Source organism: Peromyscus leucopus, chromosome 8b, assembly GCF_004664715.2.
Source record: "Peromyscus leucopus breed LL Stock chromosome 8b, UCI_PerLeu_2.1, whole genome shotgun sequence".
NCBI classification, from domain to species: Eukaryota; Metazoa; Chordata; class Mammalia; order Rodentia; family Cricetidae; genus Peromyscus; species Peromyscus leucopus.
The window spans coordinates 75,451,033-75,468,882 of record NC_051086.1 but is presented as its reverse complement, the minus strand read 5'-3'; the positions used below and the strand labels follow the sequence as shown (position 1 = coordinate 75,468,882).

The 17,850-nt window shown below is 41.7% G+C and overlaps 1 protein-coding gene across 2 annotated transcripts in view; it reads left to right on the top strand.

Annotated features, from left to right (window-relative positions):
- Nucleotides 1-17,850, top strand: part of Ca10 (carbonic anhydrase 10) — a 517,658-nt gene that overhangs the window by 343,752 nt on the left and 156,056 nt on the right. The gene's annotated exons all lie outside the window — the stretch shown is intronic.

Genomic DNA, 17,850 nt, shown 5'->3' with positions numbered 1-17,850 from the left:
AAAATCACATTTCAGTACAAATGAAATATCACCATATTTCCCCTTTTCTATTTTAATAAAAAGAAAAAAGGAAAAAAGTTATAACTAATATAAGAAAAACTATATACAAAAGTACAATAATTATATATTATATATACAAGCAGTAAATACCTAAATAATGTCTAGTCCATTTGCATATGACAAATTCAGAGAAAATAATTCCATTATCTATCCTATTTTGGTAAGTCCAAAATGTACCTGATTCACTTTCTATACAAATTTATATTACTAACAGAACTATATTATAATGTCTTTCAAATTTATACACTTATACCTCTTTAGTGAGTTTCTTTTCTGAAATTCTTAACAAGGAAAACTATAACTATCTAATCTTCAGCTAGAACTAACTAATCTTCAACTCCCTCAGAGAACCAAGAAGGAAATAATCTTACCTACTAAAAAATAAAGACAGGAAGTGCATGCAAGCAGCTTCCAAAAAAAAAAATGTGAGTTGACAGAAACAGCCAGCTGCCTGGGCAGTCACCTGAGGTTTCTCTGCAGTGTTGGGGCATCATCTTTAGCCTATAGGCTTAGCATATCTGACAGACTCATTTGTGAAGTAGGATGTACACAAGGTTAACAGTTCGACCTCACATTTTGGTGAGAACAGTCCATGTACCAGAAACAACTGAATTCTACTAGTGTCATGTCATGATTCAGATTTTAAATTCTGGACATTGTTGATGGGTTTTGTTGATGGGTTTCTTTTTCTTTTCTTTTTTTTTTTTGTTTTTGTTTTTGTTTTTGTTTTTTGAGACATGGTTTCTCTGTGTAGCTTTGTGCCTTTCCTGGATCTCGCTCTGTAGACCAGGCAGGCCTCAAACTCACAAAGATCCGCCTGCCTCTGCCTCCCGAGTGCTGGGATTAAAGGCATGCTCCACCACCACCCGGCCTGTTGATTTTTTTTTTAAATTCTGCTGTCCATTCTTCTTAGCTGTGTGTGGTGTGGCTTCATCTTGGCATCCTGTTCTTTTCCACATCCCTCTATTAAATGCCAGTCTACTATTGAGAGGTGTGAGCTTAGTTAGTCTTCAAGAATAACTGTTTCAGCTGCTGTTCCACTGCACATCAGAAGCCATCGGTCCACTGCCTGTTCAGCTGCCTTCGAAGAAAAGGGCATGGTACCTTTTCCAGATTGCAAAGGCCACTTCAGGGATGGTGCCATATTGTCCTGGCCTCAGAAGATGCCTTTTGTTAAAGCCACAACCACACTTGTCTTGGCAAGAATCGGTAGTCCTTTGTTTCGTGTCCTGTCTACCCATTTTGTCAGCAGTCGATTCGAGGATACTTTGTTGTTCAGTGGCTAACTTTTGCCACAATGAAAGTTAACTCCATATGCAGTTTCTTCAATGCCCATATTTTCTCTGAAGTAGATTGGTACTGCCAGGAGCCGACATGTCTCATAGTCATAATAAAAAGAAAATTTTTCCAAGTTATTAAAACATTTTAAATGCCATATTCTGTAGACCTCTGAAGGGTTTGAAGATGACCTGTCTATCTAAAATATATCTGCTCAATCTTGAAAACACACCTAATATGACTACAAGTTCAATTGCAATATCTCACTACTAACTTTCATTTCTTTATATCCTAATAGTTGGTAATAATTACATTCAAGGATCAGCAAATTGCATTACATTGTTAAATGAACAGCATAAGTACAATATCTTGAACAAGACTAGAAATATATGTATGGCATTTTCTAACAATATCAATCTCATTATATATATCCAATCCAATGTAAAGTATTTAAAACTAGTAATTGTCTCTTTTTTTTAAACAAGAACCTTAAATCTAATCTCCTTTGCTTAGCCCTTTTCCTAACCCTTAACAACAACTTGTAACCAACCCTCCTAAGCAATGAAAATTATCCCAGACCCAAAACCCATTAAAAGACCAAAAAACCACCTGCCCCACACCACTTCTTTGGGAATATGGGTGTCATATTCTTAAAATTGCTTCTTGCTGGATATGGGCGAAGGTATCTTTATTCTGAAAAGAAAAATTTTGGGTTAATTGTCAAATTCTAGGAAAGGTATCTATATCCTTTGTTGTCTAATTTGAGCATAATGTTAAAGTTCAGGGCTTATCTCAAGTCCTTATTCAAGTAGTCTTTGAAACTGGATCATCTCGACTAGCCATCTCAAAATTGCTCTGAGCAGTTTGTTGTCCAAAGCTGATCTGTAGATGATGTTTGTCAGCTTAGTGATATTATTATTGTCCGCATGGAATTGTTGTTGTTGTGGGGCCCCATCTTCTTCCTGGAGACTTCAATTGATGTTAGGCCTGGCCATGATTTCCTGCAGAAAACTGATAAGAGACTCAAACACAAAGACATGTATAGGCAGCTAATTGAAGCCTTTTTTTTTTTTAGGATTAGTTAGTATTCTATATGATCATTATTATCTTAACAATGTTTAAAATATATATATTAATCTTGTAAATTTTGATATAAAATTCATACTTAAAGAAAAGTTTAAAGAATCAGAATAGAATCAAAGAATTGAGCTTAGTAGTAATAGAATATTTCCTTAATTAATTTGGTTTTTCTCCTGCCCCATATCAGAAGATGGCTCGCTCTTCTGGCATGATACAGGGAGTTTGCATTTTCCTTCTAACAACATGCTTAAGTTTAAAGAAGGAGAGCTGCATATCACCAACGGACAGGAATAGAGGTGGGATTACCCCTAGTTAAGAACACTATTTTTGGTCTCCTTAACTCATTGATGGAAGACCCCAGAAGCTACATTTATAATACAGGATGCTTTTAGAACTGAAAGACAAGGATATGGTGTTTTAACACATCTGTCCTTAATTGTCCACCCACCTCTGTCCATTTTGCTATGTGTTCTGTGAGGTGTGAGAGAAGTCTAGGTCAGTCACATCATGACTAGAAACCCTCTTGGAGCCAAAAATTCATCATTTCACTGGCAGCGAAAGGAAGTCAATAGGAACCAACCAAGACACACAAGACAGTGGACAACAAAAGCACCTCCCTTTGTGATGGATACAAGGGCAGTGGTAGGTTTCTGCCATAACCACAGTCAGCCACATGTTGTCTCGTAAGCAGACTTGGATCTCCAAGCAACTCAACCTTTATTCAGGTGTTTATCAAGATGGCACTAAAGGTTATTTCCATACAGCATGAACTTTAGAAAAGGGAAAAATGAAACCAGTTTAAGAGATAGTCATGAAGAAGGATTCCACTTCAGGGTTATATGTTCTAGCATTGCTTTTTATTTTGTTTTGTTCTGTTCTGTTTTGAGACAGGGTTTCTCTATGTAGTTTTGATGTCTGTCCTGGAACTCGCTCTGTAGACCAGGCTGGCTTCGAACTCACAAAGATCTGCCTGCCTCTGCCTCCTGAGTGCTGGGATTAAAGGCATCTAGAACAGCTTTTAAAGCAAAATGAAGCAGGCTTCCTGACTACAGGACATGTGGAGGTTTCATGCATCATGCACCTTTTCCCTGGGCTGGAGACACAGTACACAGTGTTTCTCACTCAGCCCTTTCTCCACTCAGTAGTTCTAGGAACTAAGGTATTGCCCAGATAGACTTTATATAAAATGCTCCCTGTCTTCTCCAGGTCTCAGTTTCTTCATACATGCAATGGGGCAGTAAGCTCTCACTCACTGACCTTTCAGAGAGAGGAGAAATGAGAAAACACTTGAGAAAGTGCTTTGTAAATCCGGAAGAGTTATAAAAGTTTAAGAGGTCATTATTAATGCATACTCATTAATAATTTACTACTAATAAAACTTTCTCTGCCTCACTGAGATGGTGAGTTGATGAATATGATCATTGAAGCAACCAAGGTCCCAAGAGGGTAAAGGGTTTGCTCAAGGTCACACACTAGACCTGGCGTCACGGTACATGGTGATCAAGATGACAGGCATGGCAGCAGTCTCCACGACAGGAAAGTGCTCTCTGCAGCATCGGCTCTTTTCATTGCTGGGATGGCTGTGATTCTGATTTCCATAACCAACCAGGCAACGGGAAATCAGTGAGTGGTACAAGCCACCCCAGAGTTGAGAAACAATGAGGAAAATGTGCTAGATAAGGAGGTGGCCTGGGCCTGGGTGCTTGTGGGAGCAGCGTGGCTTTTTGAGCTTTTGGTTTCCAGAATATAAAATGAGGTTTTTATGTAACACCTCCTCTTCCAGAGTTGTTGGACAGATGGGGATATTCCATGAAGCGTCAGGATTGGTGGAGCGGGCCTATAGTGGGGGAGAGGAGGTAGTTCAGTTGGGAAACTGCAATGCAGGTAGCTTTGTGGCGAAGGCAGCAAGGCTGCGGCTCTGACAGGAAGATCCTTTCACAGAGGAAGGAAGATCAAATGCAATGGTCCCACACATCTGGGTGGACCATGAAATGACTATAGAGTAACACTGACCCAAAGGAGCTCAAAAGGTAGAGAGGTTTTAGGATTCTGAGTAAGTCGCTTGAAAGGGCTCCCTGGGAAGGGGAAGTCAGTACTGACTACCTCTTTTCCCACCTGTAAACAGGTATCCCACCCTTGAAACAGGTAGGGCCCAGGAGAGTGGGAAGAGCACCAGGAAGGGATGTATTGGTGCCTGAAGACGGACTTCCTTAGGTAATGAGAAAGAACATCAGGGTTCATGTTTTACACAACGGGATGTGCAGATAATTAATTGCTTTCCCTGTCAACTGCCTTGTCACCCACAGTTCTTGAATTCATCATGAGTCTTGCCCTCAGGTCTTGATATAAGGCCTCAACATCCTGTGTCAGTGTAGCTAACACTGCACTAATAACTGTTTGCCCACCAGCGGGAAGAAGGGGAACTCACGAGTTTTGACTCCTACTATTTGCCAATTTCTGTGGTGTAAATGCTCCCAGTGTAAGCCAGCAAGTAACGATGCTGAATTCGTATATGGGAAGAGGAACACAGTAGCAATAGATAATTTCCACCATGTGGATATAATAACGCTAATAATCTCCAGAGCCGAGATAATAATAAAATGTAGCAAAAGGATTAAGTCTGAGGGGGCATCACCATTGTTTTTCATAATGTTAAATTTACTTAATTTATAAGTTGATTTAACTGGATCTTTAATAATGGTATATTTAGCAACTGTCTTACAAACAATCCTTTAAAAATGGCCATCAGTACTACTGAGCATCTTCAGGTGGGATCCTGTGTGGCAGTCACTAGTTGGCCATACCTTTGCCTTCAAGCGAAAGGGCCCGAGGAGCACACACAACTATAGCTGGGCAAGTTGGTTTATTGTTCCCTGTATCCAGGGTGATGACGCACCAGGGGGTGCCACAAGACACCTCAGCAGGGCTAATCCTAAAGACTTACAGACAGCGCCTCCCTCTGGACAGGAACTCTGGAGACCAGCTGAGAAAACAGGGCTCTCTACACAACATGCCTACAGGAAGCAAGTGACTCTGAGTGAGCACCCTGCAAATTTCCCCTACACCACTGGGGAAATGAAACAAGCTTGATGTTTTCATTGATGAGCAAAGAGCTAGGCCAGAGAGCAGGGGTCGGACCACGTCTGTAGTTTCCACGCGTTCGTGTGTTTTCATTAGGGGAGCAAGTAGTTTTTAACTTGACCCATCAGGATTGTGACAGAGCCCTGTCGAGGGTGGTCTGAGAAAGGGTCTTTCTTCACTGGGAGCTGACCAAGGTTTGGCTGAAAGCAGGGCCCAGCTCTCAGCACCAGCGACTCTCTTCTTTCTCAAAGCAGATTTCCACTCCTAGCTTATGTCCCCCGCATCAGCTAGTCCTGGGTTTAAAAAACAAACAAACAAAAACAAAACAAAACAAAACAAAACAAAACAAAGATGTCTTCCATAATGGCCAGTTTTCTAAACCACAGACACAATCCAGACATGGTCCTTGGTCAGTCAAGTCAGGTGGAAGTCCCCCGTGCTTCTAAAGTCCAGACTCAGCAGCAACTTCAGCCACATCTTTTGGGGTGTCCACTCTGACGTTCCCAAGCCCTTCTGCAGGCCTCCCTTCATCACTGTGTCTCTGCCTGAGTTGTTTTCTTGGTTGAGAATGTCATCCTCCTCCCTTCTACCCTTTCACCCTTTGCCTGACCCCAGACAGAACCTACTCATCATGTAAGACCCTTCTCCACTGCCACCTCCTACAGAAAGCCTTCTTTGACTTCTACCCCCATTCCCACAGGGTAATAACCTTTCTTGGTGCCCCTTCCCTGTAAAAATATATTAATTGGGGTTGGGGGATTTAGCTCAGTGGTAGAGCACTTGCCTAGCAAGTGCAAGGCCCTGGTTCAATCCTTAGCTCAATATATATATTAATTCAGCAATTCAGCAGATGTTTAGTGGATTCTCTGTTTTTATAGGCTTTGTTCTGGGCAGAAAGAAATGGGCAGACACGGCCCATGTGCTCTGGAATTTTATATTCTAATGAAAGTAAGCAAGCAATAATTAGTTTGAAATCTATGACATAAGGAATACAACTAATACTCACAAAAGACTGTGTAGACTTAAGACAGAGTTCTCTACAAACAATTGACTACTTCAATCTAAGCCTCTCTGAATAGCAGGTCACATGAACCTGAAATATGAATGACAAGAGATCTCGCTCCACACTATCTGATTATGGATTCATTTCCTTTATGAGACTATCAGATTCGAGGAGTCTGGGTAGTGACTAACCTATTGTCACACCTAACTAGATTTAGATGTTTAAATATTTGAGCTCGCCATCATTTCTCATTGCAGGCAATATTTGAACCAACTCACTGGGCTAGATTTTGTTTTCCTTAAGATATGTGACCACCACACCCAACTCAGCTCCACAATCATGGACCCATTGCAGTCCCACCACCTTTCTGAGCTGTCCTAGCTCACTTTAGCAGTTTACAGAGGCTCTGGTCCTGAAGGCTTGGCCGGAAACTGCAGAGTATCAAGCCTGCAGCATCCACAGCCTGTATCACTGATGGTCTTTGGTACCAAATGCTGCTGAGTGACAACTGCATGCAGTGGGAAGAATGTGTTAGTAAAGGCCAGAAAGGCCTTAATTTAAATTCTGGCTCCAACACTGTCATTCTGTAGGGCATTCAACAAATCATTTAACCTTTCTGAATCTGTTTTTCACATCTGTTCAGTGGGCAAGCTTCCTTGAGATAAAAGGCATTTTTTTAGGTATAATTTGCATATGACCGTAAGGACTGTAGCTTATCTCTTATCTCAGTAACCCAATTTTTTTTAAAGTGCCTGAAATATAATAAGTGTTTATAAATGTCTATGAATTAAATGAATGGCAGAGTGATCAGAAGTGTTTATGAGATTAATGATTTCATGAATCTAATAGGTAATAGGTCAAAATAAACTAATTTTCATTCTTGCCCTAACTTCTATCTGCCCCTATTGCTTTTGTCTCACTTTTATTTATTTATTTATTTATTTATTTATTTATTTATTTATTTATTCATTGGTTTGAGGGTTTTTTTTTTTTTTATAGAGTACCTCACTATGTAGCCTTGGCTGGTCTAGAACTTTCAATGTAGATCAGGCTGGCTTTGAACTCAAAGATTTACCCACCTTTACCTACCGTGTGCTGGGGCTAAAGGCATGTGCCGCCTTGCCCAGCTTGTCCCTTTTATTTGAACTGTGATGTTCTTATTTTTTTCTACATAGAAGGTTGTGACAACTCCTGACTATCATGTTAGAGCTGATAAACCTCCATTGACTGGTTTAATGATACAATATTTTCAGTGTTAGTAACTGCTTTTAAAGCAGCTCCTTTTCTATGGCTGTGAAGAAACACCATGACCAAGACACCTTGTAGAAGAGAGCAATTGACTGGGCTTCCGTTTCAAAGGGTTAGAGTTCATGATGGCAGAGCAAGGGCATGGCTGAAAGAACAGCTGTGGATTCGCATGGGCAACAGCGAGTACAAGCAGGACGTCCACTGGGAATGCCGTGAGTCTTTTGAAATGTCAAAGCCTGCTGCCAGTGACAACAAGGACACACATCCTAATCCTCCCCAAACAGTTCCACCCTCTAGGCACCAAGTAATCTCATTCAAACCACTACCATGGGGAACTCAGTAGCTTTGCAAAGTGAAAGACACTTAGAAAAGATGCCTTGAAGACACGAAATAACTTTGTTATGTCACTAATGGTGTCGTTTTTGAAAGTTTTGTGTTAAATACAGTGTACATTTATTAAAGAAATTTTGGAAAATTCAGAAAAGGGAAAAGAGGGCAGAACTTTAGTTCTACCTAAACACGACACTGTTGATGATTGAGTAGATTTTATTTTATAATTTTGCTTAGTTGAAATGCATGATATGGACAATTTTGTTCAGTTTTCCCAATTGCCATGGCATAAGCTACTTTTCAAGCTACTGTCTGGCTTTAATGGTTGCGTTATATTCCACCTAGTAGAATTATCATCCTTGACCCCAGCACTCACTATCATCAGACGCATTTGATTCTATTAGTTTGCTTTGTAAATAACACTGCCATAAGCATTAGTGTGGATGAAGATTCTTCCCCTAAACAAAACAAATTCTAACAGTTCAGGAAACAGCGATACAGAAGCATGTCTGAAATTGCCTCTGGAACTTTTGGACAGTAAAAAAGTAATAATAAAGCTATACATTGCACCAGTCTTTTGTTGTGTTTTGTTTGTTTGTTTGTTTTTTCAAATCCCATATCCAAGCTCTCTTGATGCAGGTTGAAACATTGGAGGGAGATTTCAGAAGTTAATTGGGAAATAACAAGTAAGCTAAGTAAATGGTCTAATCTAAACCCATTAGATAAACGTTCATTGCGACGCAAAATCTTGATGACTGTAATTAACACATTCATAAACTCTCTAGGAAACTTAAAGCTTCCCTTTTATTGACTGAAAACCAGCAGCTTTTTCAAGCGGAGCTTATGGCCAAGTTGACATGTTCCCTGGGTTGTGGGACTTGTCAGCATATCCCCTGGGCCTCTTACTCCTCAACTTGATCTGGCCTTTCCTACTCCTTGCAAGAGAAGCAGGTAGGAACATATAAAATATTTTTCCATTCATTAAATGTAATTGAGATATAACTTACAGTCAGAAATATTCAGTATCATGAGATGGTAACTCGGTGTATACGTTTGTGGCCCCATTTTACCCCTCTCCATAGAAAGACATTTAACATTTCCACCACCTTGAGGGGGGCTGCCTCATGTAGTCACTGTTCAGATCGCCACCCTTTCTTGCCCAGTCTTGAACTTCATATAAGCCAAATCACTGTGTTGACTTCTTTTCTTTTTTTCTTTTTGTTATCTGACTTTTCTTCATCATTTTTCACATTAGGATTTATGAAGAAGTAGTTCATGCATGTTCTTTTTCATTCCTGCATAATGGCTCCTATTGTAGCCATGCTGCAATGCACTTATCCATTCTACCACTGATGGGCATGGACATCATTTCTACTTTGTGGCTATTATGAATAAAGTGGCTACAGATGGGATGTCTTTTGATAAACAAATGTAAGTTGTTATATGTTTGACAAGAGCACTGATGAGAACCTGAGTTGTGTTAATTTTATGCAAATCAGTTCATGTCTCTGATTCCTCATTCCCTCAACACTAAAATAAATGAGGACTTGGCTTTTTGACTAGTTCAATTTCCTTTCCTGTAAAACAAAGCATTTCAATGTAGTAGTACAGAAGGTCTCTCACAGTTACAAATTCCATGGCTCAAAAGACTTGAATATGGTATACATGCTAAAGTCAGTTGTCATTTTCCACGAGGAGGGGATCTGCAACTGGTTCCTGGAAGCTTTATATCACTCTTTATTTTTTCATTATTATCACATTACTGTGTGACATTTTGTTTCTGTTTCTGACAAATGAATCTTGCCTGGAGATCAGAGGACAGAGCTAGACACTCGTTAACATAGAGGCCAGGCTGTGGTGGCTCATGCCTTTAATCCCAGCACTTGGGAGGTTCACACCTTTAATCCCAGCATTCGAGAGGCAGAAAGAGGAAGTGATAAGGTGGGTGGAGACAGGACCTTGGCCCTTATGGTTGGAGGATCTGGAGAGGTAAGAAGTGACTTGTTGGCTGCTCCTCCTCTGCTTCTCTGATCTTTCAGGTTATTACCCCAATATCTGACTCCTGGATTTTATTGATAAGACTAATTAGGTTCATGCTCCATCCCATTATATCCTGTAGACTGATAGAATCAGTTCACAGGTGGGCTCATTTACATAACATAAAGTTATACACTGCCTCCTTTGTGTACTCAATCATGCTACTTGCCCAAGAGATTCAAATATGCAACATGGCCTTAGCCCTTGAAGAGATGCATCACTCAACTCAACAAACACTTATTTCCCAAACACCTGTTATTGCACCAGGCAAAGTGCTAGGAACAGAAAGATAAGTAGCACATAATTCTTTTTGCCTTTCTCATTTTTGTTTGTTTGTTTTCCACTAATTTTCTTATTTGCTGAGGGTCTCCTTCTCCCAATGAAATCCACCAAAACGGGTGATAGCCTCCAGAAGAACAGATTGTTAACAGTTCTGTGTAACTAGTTGTTCAATCCTAGTGTGAATTAAGCCCAGGAGAGAGAGAGCTGAAGCAAGGGCACTGAGATGGTTATTCTTGGTTGTCAACTTGACTGTATCTAGAATGAACGACAATCCAGAAGTGGAGGGCACACCTGTGAGAGATTTTCTGCTTGGTTTGAAGTGGGTGAATCCACTTCTAGTCCCGACCTTTGAGGAAGAAAGACACACCTTTGGTCCAGATCTTGAGGTGGGAAGACACACCTTTAGTCTAGGCCACACCTGGTGCTGGAAGCCTATATAAGAACACGGAAAAAGGAAGATCTTGCTCTTTGCCTGCTTGCCTTCACCTTGCTAGCACATCCATTCCTTCACTGGCATTGCAGCCTACTTCTGGATTCCAGTATTTACAGAAGACCAGCTGAGATACCCAGCCTTGTGGGACTGAGTAACACTAGATTCTTGAACTTTCCGTTCACAGCCTAGCCATTGTCAGATTAGCTGGACTGCAGCCTGTAAGTCATTCCAATAAATCCTCTCTTTATATACATAGAGAGAGAGAGAGATTCATTCCATAAATTCTGTGACTCTAGAGAACCCTGACTAATACAGACACTTAGAAAGCCTTCCACAGTAATCATTTCACTGGGTTAAAGGATAAGCACGCACAGAGAGAAGCTGTGTTCTAACTGGCCTTTCTGCTTCTCTCCTTGGCCCCTCCAACCTTGTCTCCATAAAATTACTAGAAATCCTCTTAGTGAGGATCAGAGTTTGTTGTGCTCCAACACAAGCACCCTCAGTGATTTCTATTGCTCTTGGGAGCAAACAAGCTCCTTACTGTATCACAAATCCCTGTGACTCCCAGACCCTGCTGCCAGCTCTGCTCTCACTCCTCATTATGTACCCAGTTCCGCTTCTGCTCCTGGACTAGCCCCACTTCTCTCTGTCTCCCCACTTGCTCTTCCCTCCACCTGGAGAGCCCCTTCTCATTTCTTACCTTCCTGGTTCATCATAACCCTTCCAATCTAATTCAACCATCCCTTCTGCCATACAGGTCGTAAGGGTGCTTAATCCAGCCTGCACTTTTAACTCCTTGAGGAATGAAAAGTCTAGAAAGGGCAAATCTGTAGAATATGGGTCAGTGTGTGAGGGCTGAGGTATGAGGTGTGGCTACCAAGGGGGAGGAGAAGTTTGGGGGTGACAGTAATGTTCTAAAACTGAACCTAGATGATGGTTGAAGGACGCTGTAACAGACTGACAATAAAGGAGATTTATATGTAAATCATACTTCCAAAAGCGGCTTTCACTCTTTTCTTGCAGAATATTTGAAAGACACCTACACTTGAGAACATACACCCTCCCAATCAATTCCAATTTAATTAATCTGAGAATGGAGTCTAAGTGCTCATGTGTTTTAAATTCTTCAACCGATTCTGCCATGGATCCATGATTCAGAACCACTGCTCCGTCTTCCTTGCCTTCCCAACACTGTAACTGTCTTTTAAAAAAAAAATAATTCTGTGTTCTGTTATTGTCCTTCTCAGGAATCTCGATTAAAAACTCTAAAAGGAAACACTTGCATAGTATCGCCCCTGAACTCCATCCAATATCAAACACTCTGTATATAACTGCTTAGTATGTGTTTTAAGATAAATGAATAGCTGCCAGTGATGAACTTAGCTAGAAATAAAATATTTCTGAAAAAAAAAAACATTCAGTAGTTATGAACAGACTACAAATGAGTTCAGGAAAATAGCTTTACCATCCTAAAGTGATCTCGGGTGCCAGAAATACCGGTGTTTAGTTGGAGGGTCCAGCCACAAGAATGGAGAGTTCAGAGAAAACCCTGGCTCTCTCTGTCCTATCCATCCTCCATTCTTGTGGCAGGCAGGAAAATTTGCAACTGAGAAATTTAAGACCACGTATGGCAAAAACCCAGAGGGTTAAAGAAAGTGCTATAAACCTATGCAAGCACATATGGATGCTTTTGAATAAACTAAAATACAGCAACAAATGTAGGTTGTATATGTGACTGTGTGATATAAATAGCATCCTCTATGCATGTGGAGTTAGTTAAATACACATATTGAGTCAGTAAATGTTGGCTGGGAGTGTTTAGGCTTCCCTTCCCCCATTTTCTGTTGGGTATTTTAACAACGTTTCTCCCAGGAAAACAAATTATTTCTCTTTCCCTCTGGTGCCCCATCTAAGTTGGAAGAGTGGAGCTAGAAACCAAGGCCAAGTCTCTGAAGACTAGAAGTGCAGAGAGAAATAGAATCAAGTTAATGGAATGTCTAACTTCAGGTCAAAAGTTGCCCATGAATTAGAGTAGAGGGAAATCATGAGGTTCTGCCCTTCCCTGAGGATTTATAGGCAGCTAATGGTAGCTGGAAGAGGTGGGGACATTTCCTTCAGTGGTGTAGTCACTGGACTAACTGTTAAGGGGAAGCTCAACAAGACAGAATCAGGCGAGAGATGGTAATGGGAGATGAAGATGAGTAAAGTACGCTACAAAAATGTCATATTGAACCAATTATTATATATAATTGATATATGCTAATGAAAGACATTTTGTTAATGTTTTAGTTTTAACATATGTTTTTATTAATTATTTTGGTCATATTCACCCGCACTCCTCTCTCTTAACTCCTTCAAGATCTAACTCATACCCTTTTCCCCCTTCCAACTCCATGTCCTCTTTCTGTGTTTAGTAACCCACTGAATCCAATTTATGCTGCCCGTATACACACAGTGTGGGGCCATCTCCCAGAGCAAAAATGAGATGTGGGGGTAGGAGACACCCAGATGGTCCTGTGGACAGGAGTAGAGTCCAGGGAATATCCCAGGAGAAAAGCACAAGGGAAGCAAGATGGAGTGAGACGTGCCTAGAGCTCAACAAGGGAGTGTTGCCTTTCTCTTCTGACTGTGTAATTCCCATAGGACATGCCTCCCTCCAGTTTCCTGCCTCAAAGCAAAGTTGGCAGTGCCCTTTCATACTACTGGAGACTACTCAGTCTGGAACTTCAGAAGCAGGAATGCAGAGCTGCCAACGACAAACCGATCCCTTCTACAAAGTGAAGGAGTGCAATCCAGTGTGCTGTGTTTTGCAGGGTGTCTGCAACAGACAGAGGCTGTAACTTTCAATGTGACTGTTAATGAATCAAATGTGCTGTTAGATAACAGAGTCATGGGTCAGTTTCACTACTATACCATATATTTTAAGTATTCATAGACTAATAACCTATGATTTAAACCTGAACCAGGCCAAGTTCAGGGCCAAGAAGAGGTCAATGAAAGCTGCGGTGACTTTGTATCTTCGGTAAAGGTCTCTTGCTTAGTATAACAGTTGTAGCAGCTGTCAGCAGTGGAGTAGCTAACCCTGCCTGAAGCCCACTTGCTCCTTACGAAAAGTATTATGAGAAGCTCTGAGTTATAGCTTCATAACAAATCACATTTGTGTGTTTATAGCTGAGTTTAGTAAACATGTACTACAAATACCCAGTGAGAGTAGGAAGTGAGCCTCATACCCTCTTTGAAGATGAGCAAATTATACGTGGCTTCTGTCCAAGTATGATGGTAAGGATAAACAGTTTGGCAAAGGACACCTTCATGTCAGAAAGGACTTGAACTCTTCCAGGAGCCCAGGAGACATTATTAACTGGGTTGTGAATAGTAAACTGCATACCAACATCTGTTGCAGGAAGGGCTTGTACCGTTCCCAGGACAACAGAATATAGCCTGGACTGCTCCATAACTGTCTGTCTCTTCCTCCACAGGGAAAGTGGCCATGGCTCTGAGGAAAATCATTTTCTCAGGCCAACACCAGAACTTCTATATGTATATGAAGCCTATGTTCATATATGTTCATTGTGGAATTTATTTAATGGAGTTTTAGATTGTAATGCTTATGCCTCTCATGGCTTCTGTACTTCCAGGAATACCCTGGCCTGACTCAAGACGTGAGCCAGATGCTCCAGATGCTTGTAAAACTTCCGTTGCCAGAAGAATGATTGATTGATCCCATGTGGCAGATGTTGACATCAAGGAGTTGACATTTTTGCTTTTCACCTCCAGATCCATTTCTAGAGATTGGTGCTTTTGAATATATTTCACATCTCAGGTGCATTGAGAAAGCACAAGACTGAGGACTGGGCCTGTAGCTCAGTGGTAGAGAGCGCTTACCTACAAAGCATAAAGACCGTTTTAAAACGGCATAGCAAAGACTAATTTAGCAGTTTGCATCATTCTGAATGTTTCTAAGAACAGACTTATTTATTCCTTACAGGAGCTCTGTGAGATCACACTGCCAGTAAGTCTCTAAGAGTTGAATAGAGCATCTCAGTTCAGGAGATTTCACAGGCCTTCATAGTAGACTTGCCTAATACGATTAATACACCAAACACAATGGGAAGAAACACTCTTATTATCATTTTGTCTTTTTATTCTCTGACAAAAGGGAAAATGGTTGATTCTGTACAGTCCAGTTACTTACAGCTCTCTCTGTGGAGAAAGTTAAAAACATGAGGAAAGTAAATTTAATTAGTTCCATGGTAATTATTGTCTGACTAAATTATACTTTAAAATTTAATATACCAATCACCACTTAATTAGCAAAGTGAGTTGCAGAGGATAGCCTTATGGTCCGAAGCTAATAAAAACCGGCTAGTAAGCATCACATAAATTCGACTTTTCTTAAAAAAAACAACAGAGTGTTTCTTAGCTTGTTCCCTCCACTGCCTGCCCACCGCCAAAATCAAAGTAGAAATAAACCAAAGATGTTTCCATGATTTCTAAATCTGCAGAATTCTTCACTGCTGAATCAGACCATAAAGCTGGGATGAAGACACCGATGTCGGTCTTTGGGGAGAAGAGGCAGTGTGGCTAGAGGGAGCGGGTGGTGCATGCAGCCTCTAGCGACAACACAGCTTCACTAGCAAAGACAGGAAGCGAAATGTCTACCTGCCACTCTAGAACAGGACTGCTAAGGGGAGAGGCTCTCTTTCGAGAGGGTGGAGAAAAGATGCTCCTGCTGCAGGACCTGTTGGATACAGCATCCCAGGGCCTGTTGGATACAGCATCCCAGGGCCTGTTGGATACAGCACCCCAGCCTCACCAACTCTGCAGGGGCAAAATTCTAGGCCCACTTTCCAGGCCCACTTTCCAAAACCATTCCCAGCCAGATTCCTCCAATTGCTTACGGATCAGAGGAGTAAATGGGGTCCAGTTTCTGGGAAGCTTCCTATGATGTCAGGGAAGAGAAAGGGAAAACCAGCTTGTGGTGCATTTGAGCTAATTCCCCCACTTAAAGCAGAAATAGCCTGTGAATCCTGCAGCCAGAAGGATGTCAGGGAAGGGCTGGTGGTATGTTGAGATTCCTACTGTCTGTTACTCTGCACAGAATATCAACAAGATCACTGTTGTATTGCTCTTGATGGAGAATAGGACACTTGGATGCAGGCAGCCTTAGCAGAGCCCAGGAAGCAGGTACAGGTTACAGAGTTGAATGTTAATGGAGAGGATGTCCTATCGGGCATGGAACAGGCAAAGGCTAGTTCCTTCCTGCCCACAGCTGTCAGTGTCATCTGTACATGAGCGAGAGGTGGGGATGCTCTGTGGATGCCCTTCACCATCTGCCTCTCAGACTGAATCCAGGCTCAGCAACCCATCTTACTTTAGCCTTAATCCCCAGATGCTCTGTGACTCAAATATGGGAAGCATCCTTTTTTTTTTTTAATTTAAGGCACAAATCCTCCAAGCAGAGCCTGCAAAGTACATTATATCCAGTACGAAGGCAATAGCCTGGGAAGAAAAAGAATTTTTTTTCATGTGGGAAGTGTCTTACTTCTACAAGCCAGAGGTTGACTCTTCCAGGCTTTAGGGAGGATCACCTCAGTTAAAATATGCAAAGCCCCTTCGAACCACACAAAGCATAAAGTGAACTATACACAAGATATCACTTGATATCCTCATTCCCATTTTGCACATAAGAAAATGAGACTCATAAGGTTCAGTAAATCGCCCACTGCCCGCTGATGAGGAACAGATTCAGCATTGAAATCAGGCCTGCCCCATCCCTAATCTTCCCCTGTTAGGATGCTGTTGCCTTAAAATAAGTGCAATGAGAAGAGAATGATGAGAGTCAGAACTCACCTTAAACCTTGCCCGAGTTAAAGCCCATGTTATAACAGTACGCCTCTAACTGAAACACAGCCCCAGGGTCCTCCCCATGTGGTGTGCCAGGCAGTCACTCCCCATCCTTTGGCACTTGGATGAAAAACGAAGCTATTATGCCATCTTTGAGTCATGACACTAAGTGCCTAGGCATCCAGACCCTATGGATCATGCCTCACGGTCTTGTTCCCCATGAATCTTCACCACTGTTTCCACAGCAATGTCTTCAACAGAACCGAAATTGAGATCAGGAAGTCCCATCTGTTTCAGAAACAAACATTGCCCCGCAACAACCCACCCAGTGCACCATGACTATGTGCCTCAGCATCTCTGTACCAGACTGTTTTCATACAGAAAGAGCTGTCTTGCACTACAATGCCTCTTATTTCCCTGTTTTTTGCCATTTGCCAGAGAGAGAGAGAGAGAGAGAGAGAGAGAGAGAGAGAGAGAGAGAGAGAGAGAGAGAGAGAAAATAGAATACAGATCCCAGGATAACTCAGTGATGCAGTGATGCAGGCAGGGTATCCACAATACCATCTCTCTGTCCACTGTCCACTGTTTCTGAGGGTTGTTTCTGATCATCCTCACTTACACATTCATTCGTGCTGTTCAGAAGCCACAGACAGCCCACCGACGACGACGATGAAGCTTTTCTTCTATCTTTCCTAGATGGGGCATAAATTGCAAGAAGGGAAAAAGAATTCACTCCAGTCCACAGGGAACACTGCAGATTTACTGACAACAGGAAGATGGATGGGCTGTGCTTTCATTCATTCTATTGTCTGTCACTCAACAGTGGTGGCCATTTGTGTGTGTGGTTTTTCATCCCCTCTTCAGTGCAAGCCACCCAAGGCCAGCTGTTTCTCACCACAACAACTGGTCTGCTTGCTTCTCCCAGTCACATCCCATCACAGGAAAGGAAAGAGATGCCTGAAGGGCTCTGGAGGCAAAAATGTCCTTCTGTTCCCAAGGGAAAGGCAGAGACATGCCAAGCTCAGCTTTCTGATCCGACAAAGAAATTTTTATTTGGGCTGAGCAGGGTCCCCTTGATGAAACATATAAGGGGACAGTGGGGCAATGCAGGCCAAGGAAACTAGATACTTGAGCTGAGCACATATGATGGAATCCAGGAATCAAGAATGGA